The sequence below is a fragment of the Rhinopithecus roxellana genome, chromosome 4 (genome assembly GCF_007565055.1).
Source record: "Rhinopithecus roxellana isolate Shanxi Qingling chromosome 4, ASM756505v1, whole genome shotgun sequence".
Taxonomy (NCBI): domain Eukaryota; kingdom Metazoa; phylum Chordata; class Mammalia; order Primates; family Cercopithecidae; genus Rhinopithecus; species Rhinopithecus roxellana.
The window spans coordinates 173,378,097-173,397,437 of record NC_044552.1 but is presented as its reverse complement, the minus strand read 5'-3'; the positions used below and the strand labels follow the sequence as shown (position 1 = coordinate 173,397,437).

Below are 19,341 nucleotides of genomic sequence, written 5' to 3'. Positions count from 1 at the left end.
TTGAAGTTCAATATTATTAGGGTTTCTCTGATGAATTAGGGTGGTCCTAGCGTAGTTCAGTTCATAGAAAAAGACAACATCCCTTCTCCAATCGATTGTTCCTGAAAGGAAACTCTCCAAAGGGGTTGGAGAAGTGGTTGGGTCTATAACCATTTTAGGAGCAGACAAATTGAGGCATGGTGTACTACTGATTCTGAAACCTAGATCAAGCGCCCTGCCACTGTGGGCATGTTATGGAAGGAAATGGCTGCATGTGCATATGTGTGAGTTTTTTAGGTTTAACAAGAAGATGTGCGATGGAGTGTACTGGAGTGTCAATTTTGGCATAAAGCATGCATTCTTCCCTGCTGGTGCCATTTGCTCTAGAAGAAATATCTCAGCCTAGGACAGGAATCTGGGGTGACCAGGTAAGAGGGCGTATCCCAAGCCTACTCTTTTGGAACTGCTGGGTTTTCTGTGAGTAGTAAATCTAGGCTCTGGGTTTGTTTGTTCCCAGAGTGGACTATTTTGCAGCAGCCATGGCCAACCCTTTAAACTGAGTAAGCACTGGGCTTCTTGGGACTTACCACTGGAGGAAGATTTCTAGAGAAGAGGGAAAAGCACTCTCAATATATCACACAATAGAGGCTTAGAGTTGTAAACACTTAACATTAAGCAGAAAAGCAACCTTATGTTTTAAGCAATGCTGGTAAAATATACCATTTACCTAAAAAGAAAAGCTGTGACTTCCTGCCTCAAGGACCTTACATTGTACAGTAACTCTACAAGGTATGTATTACTGTGCCAAATTTAAAGTTAAGGAAATTGAGAGTTGGGAAGACTGAATAATGTGCCCGAACACCCCACCCCCGGAAACGTTCCAGTAATTCTAAGCTGTTCCCCAATCCCTGCTTTTTTAAAATAAATGCTAAGTCCAAGGAGGCAGGAACATTTTTGTATCTGTCCATAGTCAGAGATCTCGTGTCACAGTATGAGCCAATTACTTCCTTGGCTTTAGGTTTCGTTAATAAATCTAAAGGAGTATTAGTGCGATGTCCCGAGTGGTCCTTAGGGCACATGCAGCCCAGTCCCTGTTATTCCTGCTCCTGCACCTTCCGCTGATGAGGGACTCACAGCACCACCGGGGCCAGCCCGTCAGTGCTGTGCTCTGTGTTTGGGGAGCGTGAAGGGGAAGCCACCCTGAATGCTTCCCCCATCGCTCAGGTGGTACGCTCTGTCTCTGCAGTCAACAGAGTCGCCCCAACCTTGGGCAGCCTCAGGGGAGGTGAGATGGGAAACCTCAAAGGTACATCTGCAATGGGGCACTCTGCCAGGAAATGCTTGTTCTTCTTTCCTCTGAGATGTTCAGGGCACTGGCAGACTCTTATTTCCCTCAACAGTAGCCTCCCGCATAATATCCCCTCATTCTGTCACGTAGACACAGCCCTCATGCTATGCCTCTGAGGGAAGAGGAGGGGGAATGAAGAAGGGACATAGCCTGTCCCACAAGAGGATATTACGATTCATGTAGAATCAATTTGCTTACTTAAGTTCTAAGTCCTCTGGAGATCAGGTGGAAGGACTCAATGTCCCTCTTCCCAGCTCTCCTTCCGCTCAATTCTCTATCTTTTGTTTATGTTATTTTTAAGATTTAGTTGGGGGAGAGGATATGATTTCATTTTTTTTCCTTCTAGGTTAGAGTTGCCTTGTTTATTTAACCTAATTATTGGAATGTTCTTTTCATTCACTGGGTTTTCCCAGTGGGTCATTTCCCAGAACTCAACTCTGCCCTCTGGAAACAGATCTTAAAGTTCTGAAATTCCCCTTCTGATCCCTCTGCCTTCCATTTCACCCATGTCTTTCTCCTGGCTATACCAGCTATGCTCCCGCCCTGATCCCTCTTCCTCCTCTCCCCAGCCTTGGGCGTCTCCTGGGTTCATATACTTTAGGATCTCTCTTTCAGGCTCACCCTCACCAGCGCCCCCTAGAGTCAGGCCTACAGCAGTGATCCTTCTGCACCTGCCCTTCCAAACACCTTCCCACAGAAACAAACACAATTATCTTTCCCATTCTTCTCTTGGGATGATGAATGTAGCTCGTTTGCTTATTTGGGCTTAATGGGTCCGCTACAAAGGCAGCTAACCTTGGCTAGGAAAAACCCTCTCCTGGTGCAGCTCCGTAGTTGGCTGTAGCTTTTTTTCTTTCCTACTTCACACAGTACCTATTTAGCCTCTGTTTTCTCAAGTTCACCCCACTCTCCTACCTACCTCCTCTCAGAATGGAAGATTCTCTATTGTACTGTTATTAAAATGTGTTCCCTCTGCCATCCCTCTTAGCACTCTTTTTCTTCAAAAGGAATAACTGCTCTTTGACCTGTTTTAACCTCCTCTCTGTACTTTTAAGGGTTCCACTCCCTGGTGAATTTCCTCAATTATTTCCACCACCCCACCTTGCAACCTTTCCATCCCCTGATTCCTTTATCTGGATCCATAAATTCCACGCTTGTAATCCCAGGACTTTGGGAAGTCGAGGTGGGAAGACTGCTTGAGGCCAGGAGTTGGAGACCACCCTGGCCAATATGGTGAAACCCCATCTCTACTAAAAATACACAAATTAGCCAGGTGTAGTGGTGCACACCTGCAAAATCCCAGCTACTCGGGTGGCTGAGGCACAAGAATTTCTTGAACCCAGGAGGTGGAGGTTGTAGTCAGTCGAGATCATGTCACTGCACTCCAGCCTGGGCGACAGAGCAAGACTGTCTCCAAAAAATAAAAATAATAAAAATAAATAATTTGTAAAAAGTGTTCGGATTTTATTTATTCCCAAAGTCCCTCCCACACCTCACTTTCCCTTTAGAATATATTGTTGACATCTGGGCTGGCAGATTTCCCAATTCCTTTTCATTCCTGAACTCTTCTATTCTGATTTTATTCACCTTTCTGTATGTGCCCTTTGTTAAATCAAACCTGGCTCCGGTATTTTCTGGAAGGTGGCAGAGTTTTAAAATGTTATTCCAGGCCGGGCGCGGTGGCTCAAACCTGTAATCCCGGCACTTTGGGAGGCCGAGACGGGCGGATCACGAGGTCGGGAGATCGAGACCATCCTGGCTAACATGGTGAAACCCCATCTCTACTAAAAAATACACACACACACCAAAAAAAAAAAAAAAAAAAAAAAAAAAAAAAAAAAAAAAAAAAAACTAGCCGGGTGCGGTGGCGGGCACCTGTAGTCCCAGCTACTCAGGAGGCTGAGGCAGGAGAAGGGCGTAAACCTGGGAGGCGGAGCTTGCAGTGAGCTGAGATCCAGCCACTGCACTCCAGAGCGAGACTCCATCTCAAAAAAAATAATAAAAATAAATAAATAAATAAAATGTTATTCCTAACCAGGTGCGGTGGCTCATGCCTGTAATCCCAGCACTTTGGGAGGCCGAGGCAGGCGGATCATTTGAGGTCAGGAGTTCTAGACCAGCCTGGCCAACATGGTGAAACCCCGTCTCTTCTAAAAATACAAAAATTAGCTGGGTGTGGTGGCAGGGGTCTGTAATACCAGCTACTTGGGAGGCTGAGGCAGGAGAATCGCTTGAACCCGGGAGGCACAGGTTGCAATGAACTGAGATCGTACCACTGCACTCAGGTCTGGGCGACAAGAGTGAAACTCTGTCTCAAAAAAAACCAAAACAAACAAACAAAAAACAAACCTTATTCCTTCTCTCACCACTCTAGTGAAGCTGATCTTCTCAAAGATCACCCACTGTAAACATCAGCAGTATCTCAGTCATCACCCGTTTTAACCTTGGCAGGTCTGTTAATGGCTTTTTGGAAGCTCTCTGTGACTCACGCTGTGGTCTGGATGAACTACTGAGCTTCTCTGGGCTTCCACTACCTCAGGAGACTATGCAGGGTTGATGGACGAGTGAACAGAATTACCAATAATTACTCATCCTGGCTGCCACCTGCTGCTGAAGCAGTGGGTGTGTGGTAACATCTGTGAACAGAGAACTGGGTCAAGTACTGGGTCCCAAGAAACCACTAATATTTAAGGAGAAAGCAGAGCTGTCCTGGCAAAAGGCCAACAAGAAACAGCAGACAGGTAAAATCGAGCTCATAAAATGCAAACCTGAGCATTTCACCAAACTGCCTGTAATGTTTTCCCAATGTCTCCTCATAGATTTTGGGATAAATTTGACCTCCTTGGGGCTGCCTGGGAGCTTTGTTTTGTACCAGTCTCCAAAATGCAGCCAGTGTCCATTCTGGCTCTGTGCTCACACTATTGCTTTCTTTTTAAATTAAGAATCATGGCAAAGGTAAGCCCAGTGAAGTATCTAAGGCTGGGGTTGGGGAAGGCTTCCCAGGGGCCATGGTTAAACTGGGTGTTGAGGAAGGCAGAAGAATCCATTGCAAGAGGAAGGAGAAACAGCATTCTACTGGAGGGAACCCATGCAAAGACATGGCATTGGAAGAGCAGGGGGATGCTACAGTGAGGTCAAACTGGACACGGCAGAGCAAAAGGAGGACAATGCTATCAGGTCACTGGTGATTTCTGACAAAGGGTTCTGTAAAGAGGACAGAGATGCAGGATACCCAGGCCCTGCCTCAGGGTGCTCAGGTGGTGGAGAGTAAACAAAAAAAAGTTAGCACAGTGCCAACACAACAGCTGAGGGGCATCGGAGCTGGGATGTTGGTGCTGAACAGAAACTCAAGAGGAAGGGAAGGAATTCCTGAGAGGAGGAATAAAACAATAAGACTTACCATTTGCTTAATGTAAAGGTAGGAGATGAGAAGAAAGAAGACAGAGCAGGTGGGTCACTAGGTCACAGAAAGTCCCAAGCATAAGATAAAACACTCGGACCTCAGCCTGTGGCCACTGTTTCCTGCAGTGTAGTGGGGCAGTCCCAGGGACTTCAGAGGGTATGCAGAAGAACATATTTTAATACTTATATATGTACTTAAAGGGTAGTGGCTCATGCCTGTAATCGCAGCACTTTGGGAGGCTGAGGACGGCAGATCATGAGGTCGAGAGTTCGAGACCAGCCTGTCCAAAACGGTGAAACCCCGTATCTACTAAAAATACAAAAAAATTAGCTGGGTGTGATGGCACACACCTGTAATCCCAGCTACTTGGGAGGCTGAGGCAGAAGAATTGCTTGAACCCAGGAGGCGGAGGTTGCAGTGAGCCAAGATTGCAACACTGCACTCCAGCCTGGGCAACAGAGCAAGATTCCGCCTCAAAAAAAAAAAAAAAAAAAAAAAGAAAAAGAAAAAAAGGTAGTAAAAATAAGTACAACTAGCATATTATTTTTCTGATTTCACAGATATTGCTACTTGGGAAAAGACTAAGTAAAAAAAAATACTATTTAAATCCTTTAAAGACAACCATTAAGTAAACAGTAGTATAGATGGTAGGCAGATCTAGAGATATTTGTGAGGGAGGGGGATGTGTGTGAATAGCTGAAGCTGCCATAGGCAACCACAGGCACAGGGAGGCCATGCTTGTTCATAGCTTTAGCAGGAAGAAGCACAGACAGATCTGTGCTTGAGAAGGACTGCTGTGGAGCCAAGTAGGGAAGGCCAGGAAGAGACAGGATCAACTAGAAAAAAAAGCTTTGTTGCTATGGCTACAATGGTGATCCAGGCAGGAGATGGTCAAGGCCAGACCCCAGGTGTGGCAGAGGGCATGGGAAGAAACCTGCCATACATGCTCTGCCAGGCACAAAATCAACCTATCTACCCCCCCACCTTTGTTTAGGTTTTCTGTTTTAATTACAAATTTGGCCTTAATCAGATTTCTTCATACACCTCAAAGGTCTTTATCTTCAATACAAGGCTCTTTCAGGGATTTATCCCAAAGGAGACACCATATTCAAATTACAAATCCCTGTTTAGCAAATACAGTTGTTGGCATCTCTAAAGAAGAAATTCAAAGAAGGTAAATGGTAGTTTCTTGGAAGGCAGCACCTAACTCAGGCAACAAAGCACAACAGATTGAGGAAGAGGTAATAGCAGCAGCAGCAGCAGCAGCAACTAATTTTCATTTGATACATGGGCATGCCCATTTATTCTCATTATAATCCCATGAAGTAGGCACTATTATGATCATTCCTATCTGATGCATCAAGAAACAGATGCTTACACAGATTAAGTCATGCAAAGTCACATAGCATTTTAGGGGTGGACCTGGGATGAATACACGGTCAGTTCATGGTCTTGAACAATATGCTTTACTATTTCTTTTAGGGTCACTTCCACTGTCCTAGTTTTGCTAGTTCATAAAAGCCTGTCACTGACAAAGCTCCAGGGCTTAAGGATTGAAAACCTGATGAAAAATTCAAGATGTTTGAAACAAACCATATTTCTACCTACCATTCACGCCTTAGGTGTATGCACTTTAGGTAAAATTACAATCTAGTTTATTGAACAAGATTCACTACTAGTTATGGTGGGATTTAATTTACTGTTGCTTCCCTTCCATCCCCACTTAAAAAAAAAACAACATGGCTGTGAGTTAAAGTTTAAAAAGCATATATTTCTAAGTCAAAGACTTGAATTCCCAAGTTGGTTCCACCTGTTACTAGCTGGAGGTTTTGGGAAAGTTCCTTAACCTCTGAGCTTCTAAAATGAAGATAAGAAAACTTAGCTCACCCTATCAGCGTTTGGATTATTAAATATGCAAGGAAGTTCATTCTACTTTTGGACAGATCTTTTAGAAAGTCTCTTCTACATGAGGATCTAAAATCTTGCCGATATAGACAGGAGGCAGAGAAATACTAGGTAAAAAAGGGTGGGGTCTCTGCAAGGGTTCCACCCTCAAGCCTGGACCTGTGTCCCTAAATGAGAACTTCACATCCCCATTTTTCCCCCCAAATGTTGCTTTTTGGCCTGCCACACCCCCTACCCTGCGCCCACAAAAACCCCAAGCTCCACTGGCAGAGGAGCCGAGTGGCTCAGCAGAGGAAAGATGAGAAGAAGCGCCTGAATGCTGAGAGGAAAAGAGGCAGCTGGACACCGGAGAATACAGTCAGAGAGAAGTTTGGCCGGGGATGGTCAGAGTTCAGCCAGGTCTGGCCAAACTCCAGGGGAAGATTATCTTCCCACTCCATCTCCTTTCCAGCTCCCCATCCCACTGAAAGCCACTTCTACTGCTCAATAAAATCTCCACATTCTTCAAGTCCATCCTTCAAGTCCATGAGACCCGATTCTTCCTGGACGCTGGACAAGACCCCGGGTACCGAGAGGGCAGGGTGAAAAGAGCTATTGCCCTGACTCTCCACTAAGCTGGTTTAACACTTAGTCATCCACGGACGGCAAATGCTAAAAGAGCACTGTTTGTAACCTACGCCCTCTGGGACTCCAGTGGTCGTGGGCAACCCCTAGATGCTACTATGGGCTGGTACAGGTTTCATTCCCACTGGTGCCCAAAGGCACCCGCCCCAGCTCCTGTACCCACTCATCTGCGTGCTCCCTGTCCTGCAAGGGGTTTGAGTGCAGCAGTTGAGTAAAGGAGATATCCCTGTCACAAGTCCCACAGCAGGGTCAAGGGAACTCTCTCATTTCATTGCCATTTATATTGTTGTAAACCAACAAACGTGATCAAAATAATCCAGAGCAGTTAAGGCATTACTGCCCTATCAAAAGCTGCGTGATGGGTAGGAAAAGAAACTGGGGGTACACATAGCAAAATATAATCCCTAAACTCACTTGACTTAAAATTGATAAGCAGGAACCATTGAACAATTTAATAGCTATTACATTAAAAACATTCTTCAGAGTATATTATGGCACAGAGAATGGGAAATACTGAAAGAGGACATGTAAAGAAAGAAAAAAGAATGTACCCTAGAAAGTACTGAAATGCATGTGCATGCAGTTTCATTGGTCACTTGTATTGTCTATCATAAATTATTCAAATGCATGTCTGTCTAAAACTTCTGGGGGTTCCTTTCTGAAAACAGCTACAGAAGCCCAGTAGGACAAAGCAGTTTTCATCACAGAGGTTGCTGCTAGGAAACAATTGCCTTTTAAAATCCAGTCCTAACGGCCTGGCTGGAAATTCTCATGTGAAAAAGGTAATCTTCCTTGCACTGTAGGGCCTCTTCCAGTTTCAGTATTCTAAAACTCCAAATTAAATCAATGGTTAGTAATACCCAGGTATAACGTCCATTTTTAAAGGGTCTTAGTGTGTCTATATAAAAAAACAACAACTTTATTTATTTATAAACCAACTAACTACTCTTCTTTGGATCTAACGTACAACCACGTGACTATAATTAACAATGCATTGTAGACAGGTCCTTTTTTGCTAGTGAGTGTTCTTACCACACATACCAAAAAAGAAGAAAACGGTAAATAATTGTGTGGTAATGAGGATGTTTAATTAGCTCCATTGTGATGTATATTTCACAATGTACACATACATGAAATCATCAGGTTGAACATCTCAAAAATATTTAATTTTAAGTTGTCAACTCTATCTCAGTAAAGCTGGAAAGAAAAATACTCCTTGGTTCACCAAAAATAATAGGAATGCTCTTTTGAGAAAGCTCAAAACAAGAGTTGTGGTTATAAAAAGGATTACTTGAAAATGAATAAAAACTTAAAAGTTTATATTAATATCAATGCCATAGGACTCAGGCTGGCAGCCCACAGCGTGGATTCAGAAGTAAGTATGTTTTCTTTGCTCTGCTCACTATCTTTAAAATTAAACAGTGGACAATACTTAACAATTGGGGAAATTTAACACATTTAATCAGTATTTCGGCTTCCTTTTTGAAAAAGATGAGAAGATGTAGCAACACCCCAGGCCCGTGTTCCCATTCCCACCTTGCTACAGAGGTCCACAGCAGCAACTGGTGGAGAAGGAGCTCTATAATTAACCCTGGCCTCAAGCTTCCTTCACCCACATTCCACAGCCTCTGCAGGCATTTAGGTTTGCAATCATTACTGTTTCTGCATACTTACTCCCAAACACTGTGTGCAGCACCCATTGGCAGGGATTAATAAGTCTGCAGTGGAAATGGACCCCCAGCTATTCTCCGAAGCTACTTGTCTCAAAGCTTGCTCCGCCACCAGAAAGCACTGTGAAGAGCTCACTTAGAAAGAAGGTTATTTTTTCATGAGCTTAGGTCTGACTGTAGAGTGAATGATTAACTCAAGGTATTTGCCAAAGCTGGTTACTGAAGTTACCGGGGGGTGGTTGCCTAAGAGGGTGTTTTTGGAGGGTAATGAATTTCTAGAATTTTCAGATGAAAAAAAGGTAAAATAACCAGGAAGGAAGAGTAAGGAGTGTCACTTTAAAACATAAAATAATCAATAATTACATATTTATTTAGGGGTTTTTCCAAAATTCATATTAAATAGGAAGACAAAAAGATAATTCTTTTAGGGATTGTTTTGGAGATCTTGTTTGCGTTTTTTCTTTACTAGTGACTTTCAACTTAAAGAATCATCATAAAATTACAGTATAACATATTGGTAAGCAGTACTTACAAATCACAGGGTTTGTATTCTGAAATATACCTGGCATGGCTGAGTAGGACCTCAGTTGTTCCAGCAAGTACAGTACTAAAAAATGTTCAAGATTATGGTCTTCCTGGTGCCAGGAGTCATTAAAGATTACAGGTTAGCCATGATCCCAGTAGAAGCAAGGTGACTTTTGATCAGAAAATTCCACATTAACTATGGTTAAAGATTTCATGCTAGAAAACTAGGTCAGTTTGCAATTCCTTTAATTCATCCCTTATTTCCAAGAAAAGGTGCTGTTAAGAGCATTTTGCTCTTTTCATGAAGGTCCTTAGGACTTGGACATCTTTCCATTGTAAAACAAGTTTAATAGGAGAATCAATTTTATTTTTTATGATTGTTTCTCATTATAAAAGTAATGCATGCTCACTAAATGCATGTGAATAGAATATTTAATGGCAGAAAAATACACACTTTTAAGGAAAAGCAATTTACATATACTATATATGTATGATCTATATAGTGTTATTAGATTAATCCATGCATTGAAAGAAAGGTTAGAAGGCTATACAGATAAAATGAATTGTAGTTAGTTCTCTGTAAAAAAAAATGAGATTTCAATTTTCTTCTTTTTGCTTTTCTGTATTTCCTAAATATTATATAGTCTATATAATTTTAATTATAAGAAATAGAATACATTTTTTATTTATTAGATTATAAGCTCATTTATTCATGTACCCATCCAACTAATGTTTAGGAATATGTATTATAGGCTGGGCACAATGGCTCATACCTGTAATCCTGGCACTTTAAGAGGCCAAGGCAAGAGGATGGCTTGAAGCCAGGAGTTCAAGACTAGCCTGGGCAACATAGTGAGACCCAGTCTCTACAAAAAAATTTAAAAATTAGCCAGGCGTGGTGGCGAGCACCTGTAGCCCCAGCTACTACAGAGGCTGAGGATACAGGATAATTTGAGCCCAGGAGTTCGAGGCTGCAGTGAGCTATGATTGCGCCACTGCACTACAGCCTGGGCAACACGAGACCCTGTCTCTTAAAAAAAAGAGTATTATCTACTAGGCCTTATGATGTTTGCAGGACACAATGTCATAACACTTGGTCTCTGCCCTCAGGAAACTTGAAGTCCAGTAGGGAAAAGCCACAAGTAATCCACAGCTGTAGTATAGTATATGTAGTAAGTGCTATGGCAGGGTGGGGAGTTTAGCAGAGGCATGTAAACCAAAGGAGACATTTGAGCTATTATGTGCACTTAGGTGATGTGGGTATGGAGGAAGTCAGGCATCCCAAGCAAGCCATCCAGGAAGTGAAATTTACGTTTCTTACAGTTGAAACACTGTCAGTCATCCACAGAAGAATCTGATAGAAGCAAGAGATCCATGCTAAAAGGCTAAAATAAGCTAGGTACAATGACTGACCAATGTGAGAAGGTGACTGAAAAGCAAGATTATGCCCATATTCTCACTTCTAGGAACTGAATGTTTACTGGTACCATTTACTATGATGAAGAAAACAAGAGGAATAGGTTGTGGAGATACTCATAGGAATAAAAATGGAAGGGCCAGGCATGGTGGCTCATGTCTGTAATCCCAGCACTTTGGGAGGCCAAGGCGGGTGGATCATGAGATCAAGAGATCAAGATCATCCTGGCCAACAGGTGAAACCCCGTCTCTACTAAAAACACAAAAATTAGCTGGGCGTGGTAGTGGGCGCCTGTAGTACCAGCTACTCGGGAGGCTGGAATCACTTGAACCCGGAAGGCAGAGCAGAGCTTGCAGTGAGCAGGGATTGCATCACTGAGACTCCGTCTTAAAAAAAAAAAAGAAAAGAAAAGAAACCAAAGTTTAGGGCATGGTCAGCCTTAAGTTTGTTTGATCCACAGATGATTGAAATAGTGAAGATAGTAGGTATATATATGTTTGGGATGTGGTAGAAAGTTCTAGATTAAAAATAGCTGGAAATGATTGGCATATAGAGAGAGTTAGATTACTGGGTATAGGCAATTGTGTATATCATAAAAACGTCATTGAAAGGGTAACATTTAAAGAGGAAGTAGAAGAAGGAAAAAACTGGGAAGAGGTGGTAGAGAGAAGGACAGGATGTTAAAGAAACAGGGGAGACAGTCAACGGCATTAAATGTTATGAACATTAATGTAAAATAAAAACAAGAGAATACCCTTTTGTGTATCATCATATAAAGGATGTGACCCCTAAGGGATTCTAGGGTCCTAACCCAAATCCAAAGAGGGAGAATATTCAGGGAAGGACCTAGGTACTCATATATTTAAAGGCTCCTAAATGTACTTATTACATAGCTAAGCATGGCATCCACTGAGTTAAGCCACAAATTGTTTAACGGCATCCACCTTCGCATCTGGAGGCTCCAGTTCCTCCCCCTAGTGCCTATGTGTTGTTTACCAGTCAAGGTAAGTTAGGAAAGGACCATATTTGCCAGTTCAGGGAGAGATGATCATGGTATTGTGTATTGTTTTCGGAAACAAAGGATCTGCACAGGTAGAGAAGACAGGGAAACCACCTGAGTTCCAAAATATAGTGTTTAAAAGGTGTCAGGCTAGACTTGTTTGGTGAAGTCAAGAAAGTGACCACTGTCAGTAAATCTACACATCTAAGCAGAGCAAGAAAAAGCCGGAGAGGTATGCCAGTTTATGAAGTGTTTTTAAAAATAAAGAAAGGGTTTAGACATTAGTCCTGAAGGCTTAAGATATTTTTGTGGGAATGAAACAAGACGAGAATAGTTTTTTTTTTAGAAAATTATCATAGACATAAGAACAAAATAGGTTTTAAGAAGAGCAACTAAAGAATAGGAAATTGTTATTTTTGAGTATTACAAGTATTATTATATTCAATTGTCATATTCAAGTATTACATTCAGAATCAGAGTAGCACAAAGTCAAGAACAGCATCAATTTGGTGTCCCACCTGCTCTCTTAATGCTCTCTGATTTAGATCTAGGCAAAGTGATAGTTGAGGTAGTGGGTTAATTTCTTTGATATTCCTCTGAGTTTTTAAGAGTAGAAATCCTCCTTGGGATGATGAAGATAACATGGGATGATCTTTGTAAAAATATGTGCTCAACCAGAATAATCTGATGCTTTTATAATGTTGCAATTCAGGCACCTGGATGACATCAAGGTCCAATGAAGCTTAGCACCCACAGTTTTAAAAATGAGTAAGATTTCAGCTGGATGGCACATCATGCAAAGCTCAGTACTCACGACTTTCAGGCTTTGCTCTAAACATTCCAGAACCAAGAGTGAATAGTTTAGAAACACAAAAAGAAGATACAAAGAGAGTTTAAAAATCCTGACTATGATCTATCATCAACTAGTCACTCCTAACAATAAAATATAGCTTTTGTGGCTAAAATGTTACTACATGGTCTTTGTATGTATGGATGCTATTACTCAACATGTCAAAAAGGGGCTGGGCATGGTGGCTCACATCTGTAATCTCAGCCCTTTGGGAGGCCGAGGCAGGCGGATCACTTGAAGTCAGGAGTATGAGACCAGCCTGGCTAAAATGGTGAAACCCTATCTCTACTAAAATGCAAAAATTAACCATGCATGGTGGCGGGTGTCTGTAATCCCAGCTACTTGGGAGGCTGAGGCAGGACAATCACTTGAACCCAGGAGATGGAGGCTGCAGTGAGCCGAGATCATGCCATTGCACTCTAGCCTGGGTGACAAGAGCAAAATGCCATCTCAAAAAAAAAAAAAAAAGTGAAAAGCGAAATACATCCCAATTTGCATTTACTATAGTAAAGAATTTAAAGCCAACAGAGATTGGACTAACATGTCTTTAAATATATATTGATATTAAAGTAATCTCATAAAATTAAAATGTGATTAGAGATAAAGTAAAAATTAATTGTGTGCTATTATACCAATACCAGGAAAAATAATAGAGAACAGAAAATAAAACTAAGAAATTCTTAAAGAAGCCTATTTAGGGAATAAATAAAAACTATGAGCTTAAGGCTCTGCTCTAGACAGAGCTAGAACTAAGTATGACACCTACTTAACTATGAAACACCTATTATCTATTCCATTACTTGTTCATGGGAGTAGCTTTCCATTGAATATCTTGAAGGACATGTTGACTTAAAGAAAAGGTACCATTTCTTAAAAAGGGGAGTTGAGCTCTTGGTTCTACTCTTTGGTCCAGGCAACCATGGAGAACTCTGGGTGATGAACTATACTACAGGAAATACTACTGTTAGTCTCAAATTGGACTATAAGGCATATACACACAACATAGATTATACCTTTTAAACTGACAGGTACCTGTGTGTGCATGTATACGTTACTCATTTTTATTGTGAAAGCACAAACATCCCAAATATTAAAATGAGATTGTGAGACATTGAATTATGCTTGACATTATGTAATAACTTATCATGCTTTCTAAAACAGAATCAATTTAACTTATACATAATGAATTTATCCTAAACACAAGTGCAAACACAAAACACAACTGTCTATTGAGTACAAATTAGTTTGCTGATCCTAAATAGAAGCCAATTAGAGACAGAACTTTAGGATACTTTTTAACAAATAAATGTATTATACATTTTTATATTAAGGTATAAATAATTTTTTTAATTAATTTTTTTTTTTTTTTTGGAGACAGGGTCTTGCTCTTTTGTCAAGGTTGGAGTACAGAGGCATGATTTTAGCTCACTGCAGCCTCAATGTCTCGGGCTCAAGTGATCTTCCCACCTCAGCCTCTTGAGTAGCCGGGACTACAGGTGTGTGCCACCATCCAGCTAATTTTTGTATTTTTTTGTAGAGATGTGATTTCACCGTGTTGCCCAGGCTGGTCTTGAACTTCTGAGCTGAAGCAAGCTGTCCACCTCAGTCTCCCAAAAGTGCTGGGATTACAGGCATGAGCCACCACGCCCAGCCATAAAATTTATTTATTAAAGGAATCACACAGAACCAAAACTCTCCGGCCTCAATTAGCCTTACCTTATGTCAAACAAATGTTATATAAAAAGTGCTCACTCACCTTTAAAATAAGACATTTTATAGCTACATTTGTTTCTTTATTCATCTACCGAATTAGATATAAAGAATCACAGCACTCAGTGTTCCAAGCATCTGGGGAAAAGGATACTCTTATGCTGGTGGGTGTATACACGGCCACACACTTTCATGTGCGACATGTATTTAAACCTTAAATATATTCTTTGATTTCATAAGACTCCCTGAAGGATTTTACAGATACTTTTAATGTAACATTGCTTATAATGGCCAAAAATTCAAAAGAACCTAATATCCAAAGTAAGTACATGAGTAAATCAATCAGAAAACATAATGGTGTGCCAGCTATATTGTGTGTGCGTGTGTATATATATATAAATAACATAGCATATGATATGGTTGAGATCTGTGACCCAGCCATATCTCATGTCCAAATGTAATCCCCAATGTTGGAGGTGAGGGTTGGTGGGAGGTGTTTGGGTCATGGGGACAGATCCCTCATCGCTTGGTGCTGTCCTCACCGTAGTGAGTTCTCCCAAGATCTGGTTGCTTAAAAGTGTGTGGCAAATCCCCGCATTCTCTCTCATTTCCACTCCTGCCGTGTGAGAGGCCTGTACTGTCGTTGTCTTCTGCCTTGGTTTTGTAAGCTTCCTGAGGCCTCAACAGAAGCAGATGGCCAGCACTATGCTTCCTGCACAGCCTGCAGAACTGTAAGCCAGTTAAACCTTTGTTTCTGATAAATTAACCACCCACAGGTATTTCTTTGTTTCTGATAAATTAACCACCCACAGGTATTTCTTCACAGCAACCCAAGAAAGGGCTAACACAGCATATGATGTGGAAAATGTACACAGCATATTAAGTGGAAAAAAAGCCGACTGCAAAATAGATTCTTTCCCCATTTCCTTTTGGTTTATCTGTATGTTCAAATGTTAACAAAAATTATCTCAGCATACTTTTTTTCAAGTTAAACAAAAATAAAAATGTAAACCCCAGGGCTTTCCCTCTCCTTCTCTCCCTTCGCTTTCTTATTAGTTTACTTATTATACAAATCACACTAACCAATTTAAAGTTTGAATTAAACATTTATGCATGGCTCGACAAACTCTACATAATTCCTGCTACTTAACACTATTTCCATCTTATTTATTTTAAAAGCTGAATAATATAGAATTAATTATTATAAAACATTTCAGAGATTAAAAGGCTATAAACAATTGGAAAAAAGAGAACAGTTTTACTCTAGAGAAGAATTATTGGTTCTTTCTAATCAAGGACAATCTGTTAGCAATAAGAAAGGGAAGGAGGGAAAAAGACAATGCTGGTTTTTAAAATATAAAACAGTATCCAAATTCATGGAATATTATATCTCTACAAAGTGTTAAGAACTATCTTCAATCACTTTTCATAAGGTTCTCGGGATAGGGTCCCAGTGTTACTTACCTAGAACTAGGTAAATAAGTGCCTGCCTGCCAGGAAGTATGTACTCAATAATTATTTGTTCAAATATGATCTAATTACTTAATGCTTATAATCATCTACATTTAAAAATTTTTTAAATATCTTAACCCATTTCCCATTTAGGAAAAAAAAAAAAAAAAGTACAGCTTGCTGCCAGCACAGTATTCTTGGTGCAAACGGTAAATGGGTTAATACAGTCTAAATCAGTGTGTCTGGTTCATTTCAGCTCCTTCACTGCCAAAGCAGGGGTCAAGGACTGCTTTAGTTTTTCTGCCTTCTCCTTGTTTGTGATGATGAATGTGTAAGGTATCTTCTGCATCGAACTTTAAACTTCACATTGTCCTTATTGATCTATTTTTTAAATTAAGAAGTTATGGTACAAGGGGATAAAGTATCTCATCCAAGAGCTCCCACTTCTGGGGATTCCCATTCACGTCTGCCTGGTTCTGAGGCTCATTATTTCAGCCCAAGACTCCACACCTCTTCTAGGGAAGGGGACAGGAGTCAAATCTTTACATTATTTAGCGATTGTGGCTTACAACCCCGCTTTCAGAGTGGTACACAGGCCTGGGTCTAGTACTTGACCAGTGGTTCTCAATGTGAAGTGATTTTGTCCTCCAGGGGACATTTTAGCAAGCTCTGGAGGTACTTTTGTTTGCCACAACTGGGGAGATGCTATTAGCAGATAGTGGGAAGAGGCCATGGAGGTTGCTAAACATACAATTCACCCCCACCCCTACCCAACAACAAACTAGTAGTCCAAAATGTCAATAGTGTTAAGGTTGAGAATTTTGTACTAGATGATTAAAATATGGTGGAACATTGTCCTTATGTTTAAACCAGCACCAAGAGCGAAAGCAGGAGCCAGCATCTGCCAGGTTTATAAGTAGAGTTGTGGAAACTGTAAATCTCCCCAGCACACCACTATTATCTTCTGCTGTCTCAAGAGAAGCACCTGATTTTGCAAGCTGTAATGGAGACAGGGAGGACATAAGGTTAACAAGTATTTAATTCTCAGTGAACCTGAGTATGTTTCAAGTCGTAGCGTACAGGTGTGCAAGAAGAAACTGCTGGTTTTCCTGGATTCATGGAGGTCTTAGATCTTCTGATAACTTCTACCAAGGTAAATAAGACTATTACGTATTTAGGCAGTTTTTAACTACTTCACATCTCTAATTTCTAGTATCTAAAATTTAATAAGAATTGCTACAGAAAAAAAACTCACCCAAAACAGAAGAGATTAACGGAGACTATGCAAGGCTTCCACTGTTGTTGTCCTTACCACCACCCTCTGGCCCCCCAGCCCTGCCCTCTCTATGGTCTTACTTGGTAGATTATTCATACATTGATGGACTTGGGAAACCCACAGGGTACATTGTAAATAAAGGAGGAGTGATTTGGTAGAGTTAACTTTTTAGTAGTAATAACAATAAAAGAAAAGGTAAACATTTTAAAAAAGTATTAGGAACAATAGAGAGAAACAGTGAGACGTACATTTGTGAAGTGACACCATCAAAATTTAATTATCCTGTGACAAGGAGCTTCAATATAGTGGATAAGTCAAAGAGACCTGCCTAAACAGAACAAGTTGTCACATCTATAAAGTCTATGAAAAGGACACTGTAATCCACGAAGGGGAAGGGAGCCACTCCTAGGGTGGCTTCACTCTGCAACTGAAACTCCTATGGATGCATGGATCCATTAAACAGAAAGGCAAGTAGAAACATTCAGTTTGCTGCAGCGAGGGAATCCAGAAATTATAACTGAAGTGAGAAAAGCTGTACATGCCACTTCTTAGCTCCCCCTTAAGGATTTCTGTTGAGCCTTAAGTCCTGAAGAATTTCTTGCAGTAGAAACAAGAATAAATATTTCTTACTGTGGAGGTCTGGATGAGAATTAACCATGGGACTGCTTCATCTTCCCCCTACTTAAACTAAAACGTGGGTCTCTTCAGGGGAGGTAGACATGGAAATACATGAAGCAATGGTTACCACAAAAAAATTCCTAACATCTACACAAAAAAACTATTGTCATTAACACAGTGTAACATAACACTTCCAAGAAAATATTTGGTTGATTCATAATTAGTTCAAGAAAGAAAACGTAAGTATTTAATTGCTACCCAAAGGTATTTGCTACCAGGTTATTTGCTACCCGAAGGTAAACAAGTAATGGACACTATAAAATACAATAGAATAGAATCCCACAAGTGACCTGCTTTCTTTTTGTTTGTTTAGTTTTTGAGACAAGCTCTCACTCTGTCGCCCAGGCTGGAGTGCAGTGGCGTGATCTCAGCTCACTGCAATCTCTGCCTCCTGGGTTCAAGTGATTCTAATGTCTCAGCCTCCCGAGTAGCTAGGATTACAGGCACCTGCCACCACACCAGGCTAATTATTTTTGTATTTTTAGTAGAGATGGGGGTTTCACCATATTGGCCAGGCTGGTCTCAAACTCCTGACCTCAGGTGAACCACCCACCTCAGCCTCCCAAAGTTGACCTGCTTTTAAAAGCTTACAAAAACCACTTGAAGTGGTATAAGAAGTCAAAGAAAAGTACTATTTTAGCTTTAAGATTTCTTCTGGGTTAAAAATGACAGTAAAATAATTACATGTGTGGGATTGTTTCAATTATTCTGCAAGAGACCTTGGTGCAGACAGTCCCAGCAAAGATAACACAATTGAAAAAAACACAATTGTCTTATATTATAAATAATACATTCTCCCAGAGAAAAAGTGATATATATGATACGTAGTTTTTCTGACAGATAATCAAGTTTACACAACCCACAATGTAACTGAAAGTTTCAGCGTTTTGTTTTCCTCACCTATAAAATCAAGAAGGGGCCTAAATCTCTTAGGTATTATTCAGCTGTAAAATTCTAATTCTAGGACTCCAATTTTAACAGAGCTTCAGAAATCTGCACTGCTTCTTTGAAACATTTTAAAATAATAACAAAAAAGACACATTTTCTCCTCGTTCTCCTCAATATCCCTAAATTTCCAGGAGATACTGTGGGGGCTGCAGGCACAGGTGAAGGAGTATATTACATAAATGCAAAACAAGTTATGTTTAATGCCTGTGTTAATGTGGGTTTGTGTCTAAGACAGGTAAAAGCTGTTAGCAAATTCATTAATAAAAAGCCTATTGTTTTTCACATTAAACTATAATTTATTAAAATGAGACAACTCTCCCGATGAGAATGATCATTCTAGGTAATAATCAGCCAGGAGGTGCACCCTTGCTTAGAATTTAATTTTGTTTACTGAGAAATCAAGCTATGGAAGCTTGCTGAGTGTGTTTGCTCTTGGCATGTGTGTTAGCCAGAAGGTCTGGCTAGATGATGATGTTTTTAAGAGGCAAGATGCATGGTTTTAACTGTGTTGAAAACTAATTGCAAGGACTCTATAAGACATTTTTATTCTACCACA

At 40.6% G+C, this 19,341-nt stretch overlaps 1 protein-coding gene across 9 annotated transcripts in view; it reads right to left on the bottom strand.

Moving 5' to 3' along the window:
* Positions 1–19,341, bottom strand: part of NCOA7 (nuclear receptor coactivator 7) — a 157,688-nt gene that overhangs the window by 22,349 nt on the left and 115,998 nt on the right. The gene's annotated exons all lie outside the window — the stretch shown is intronic.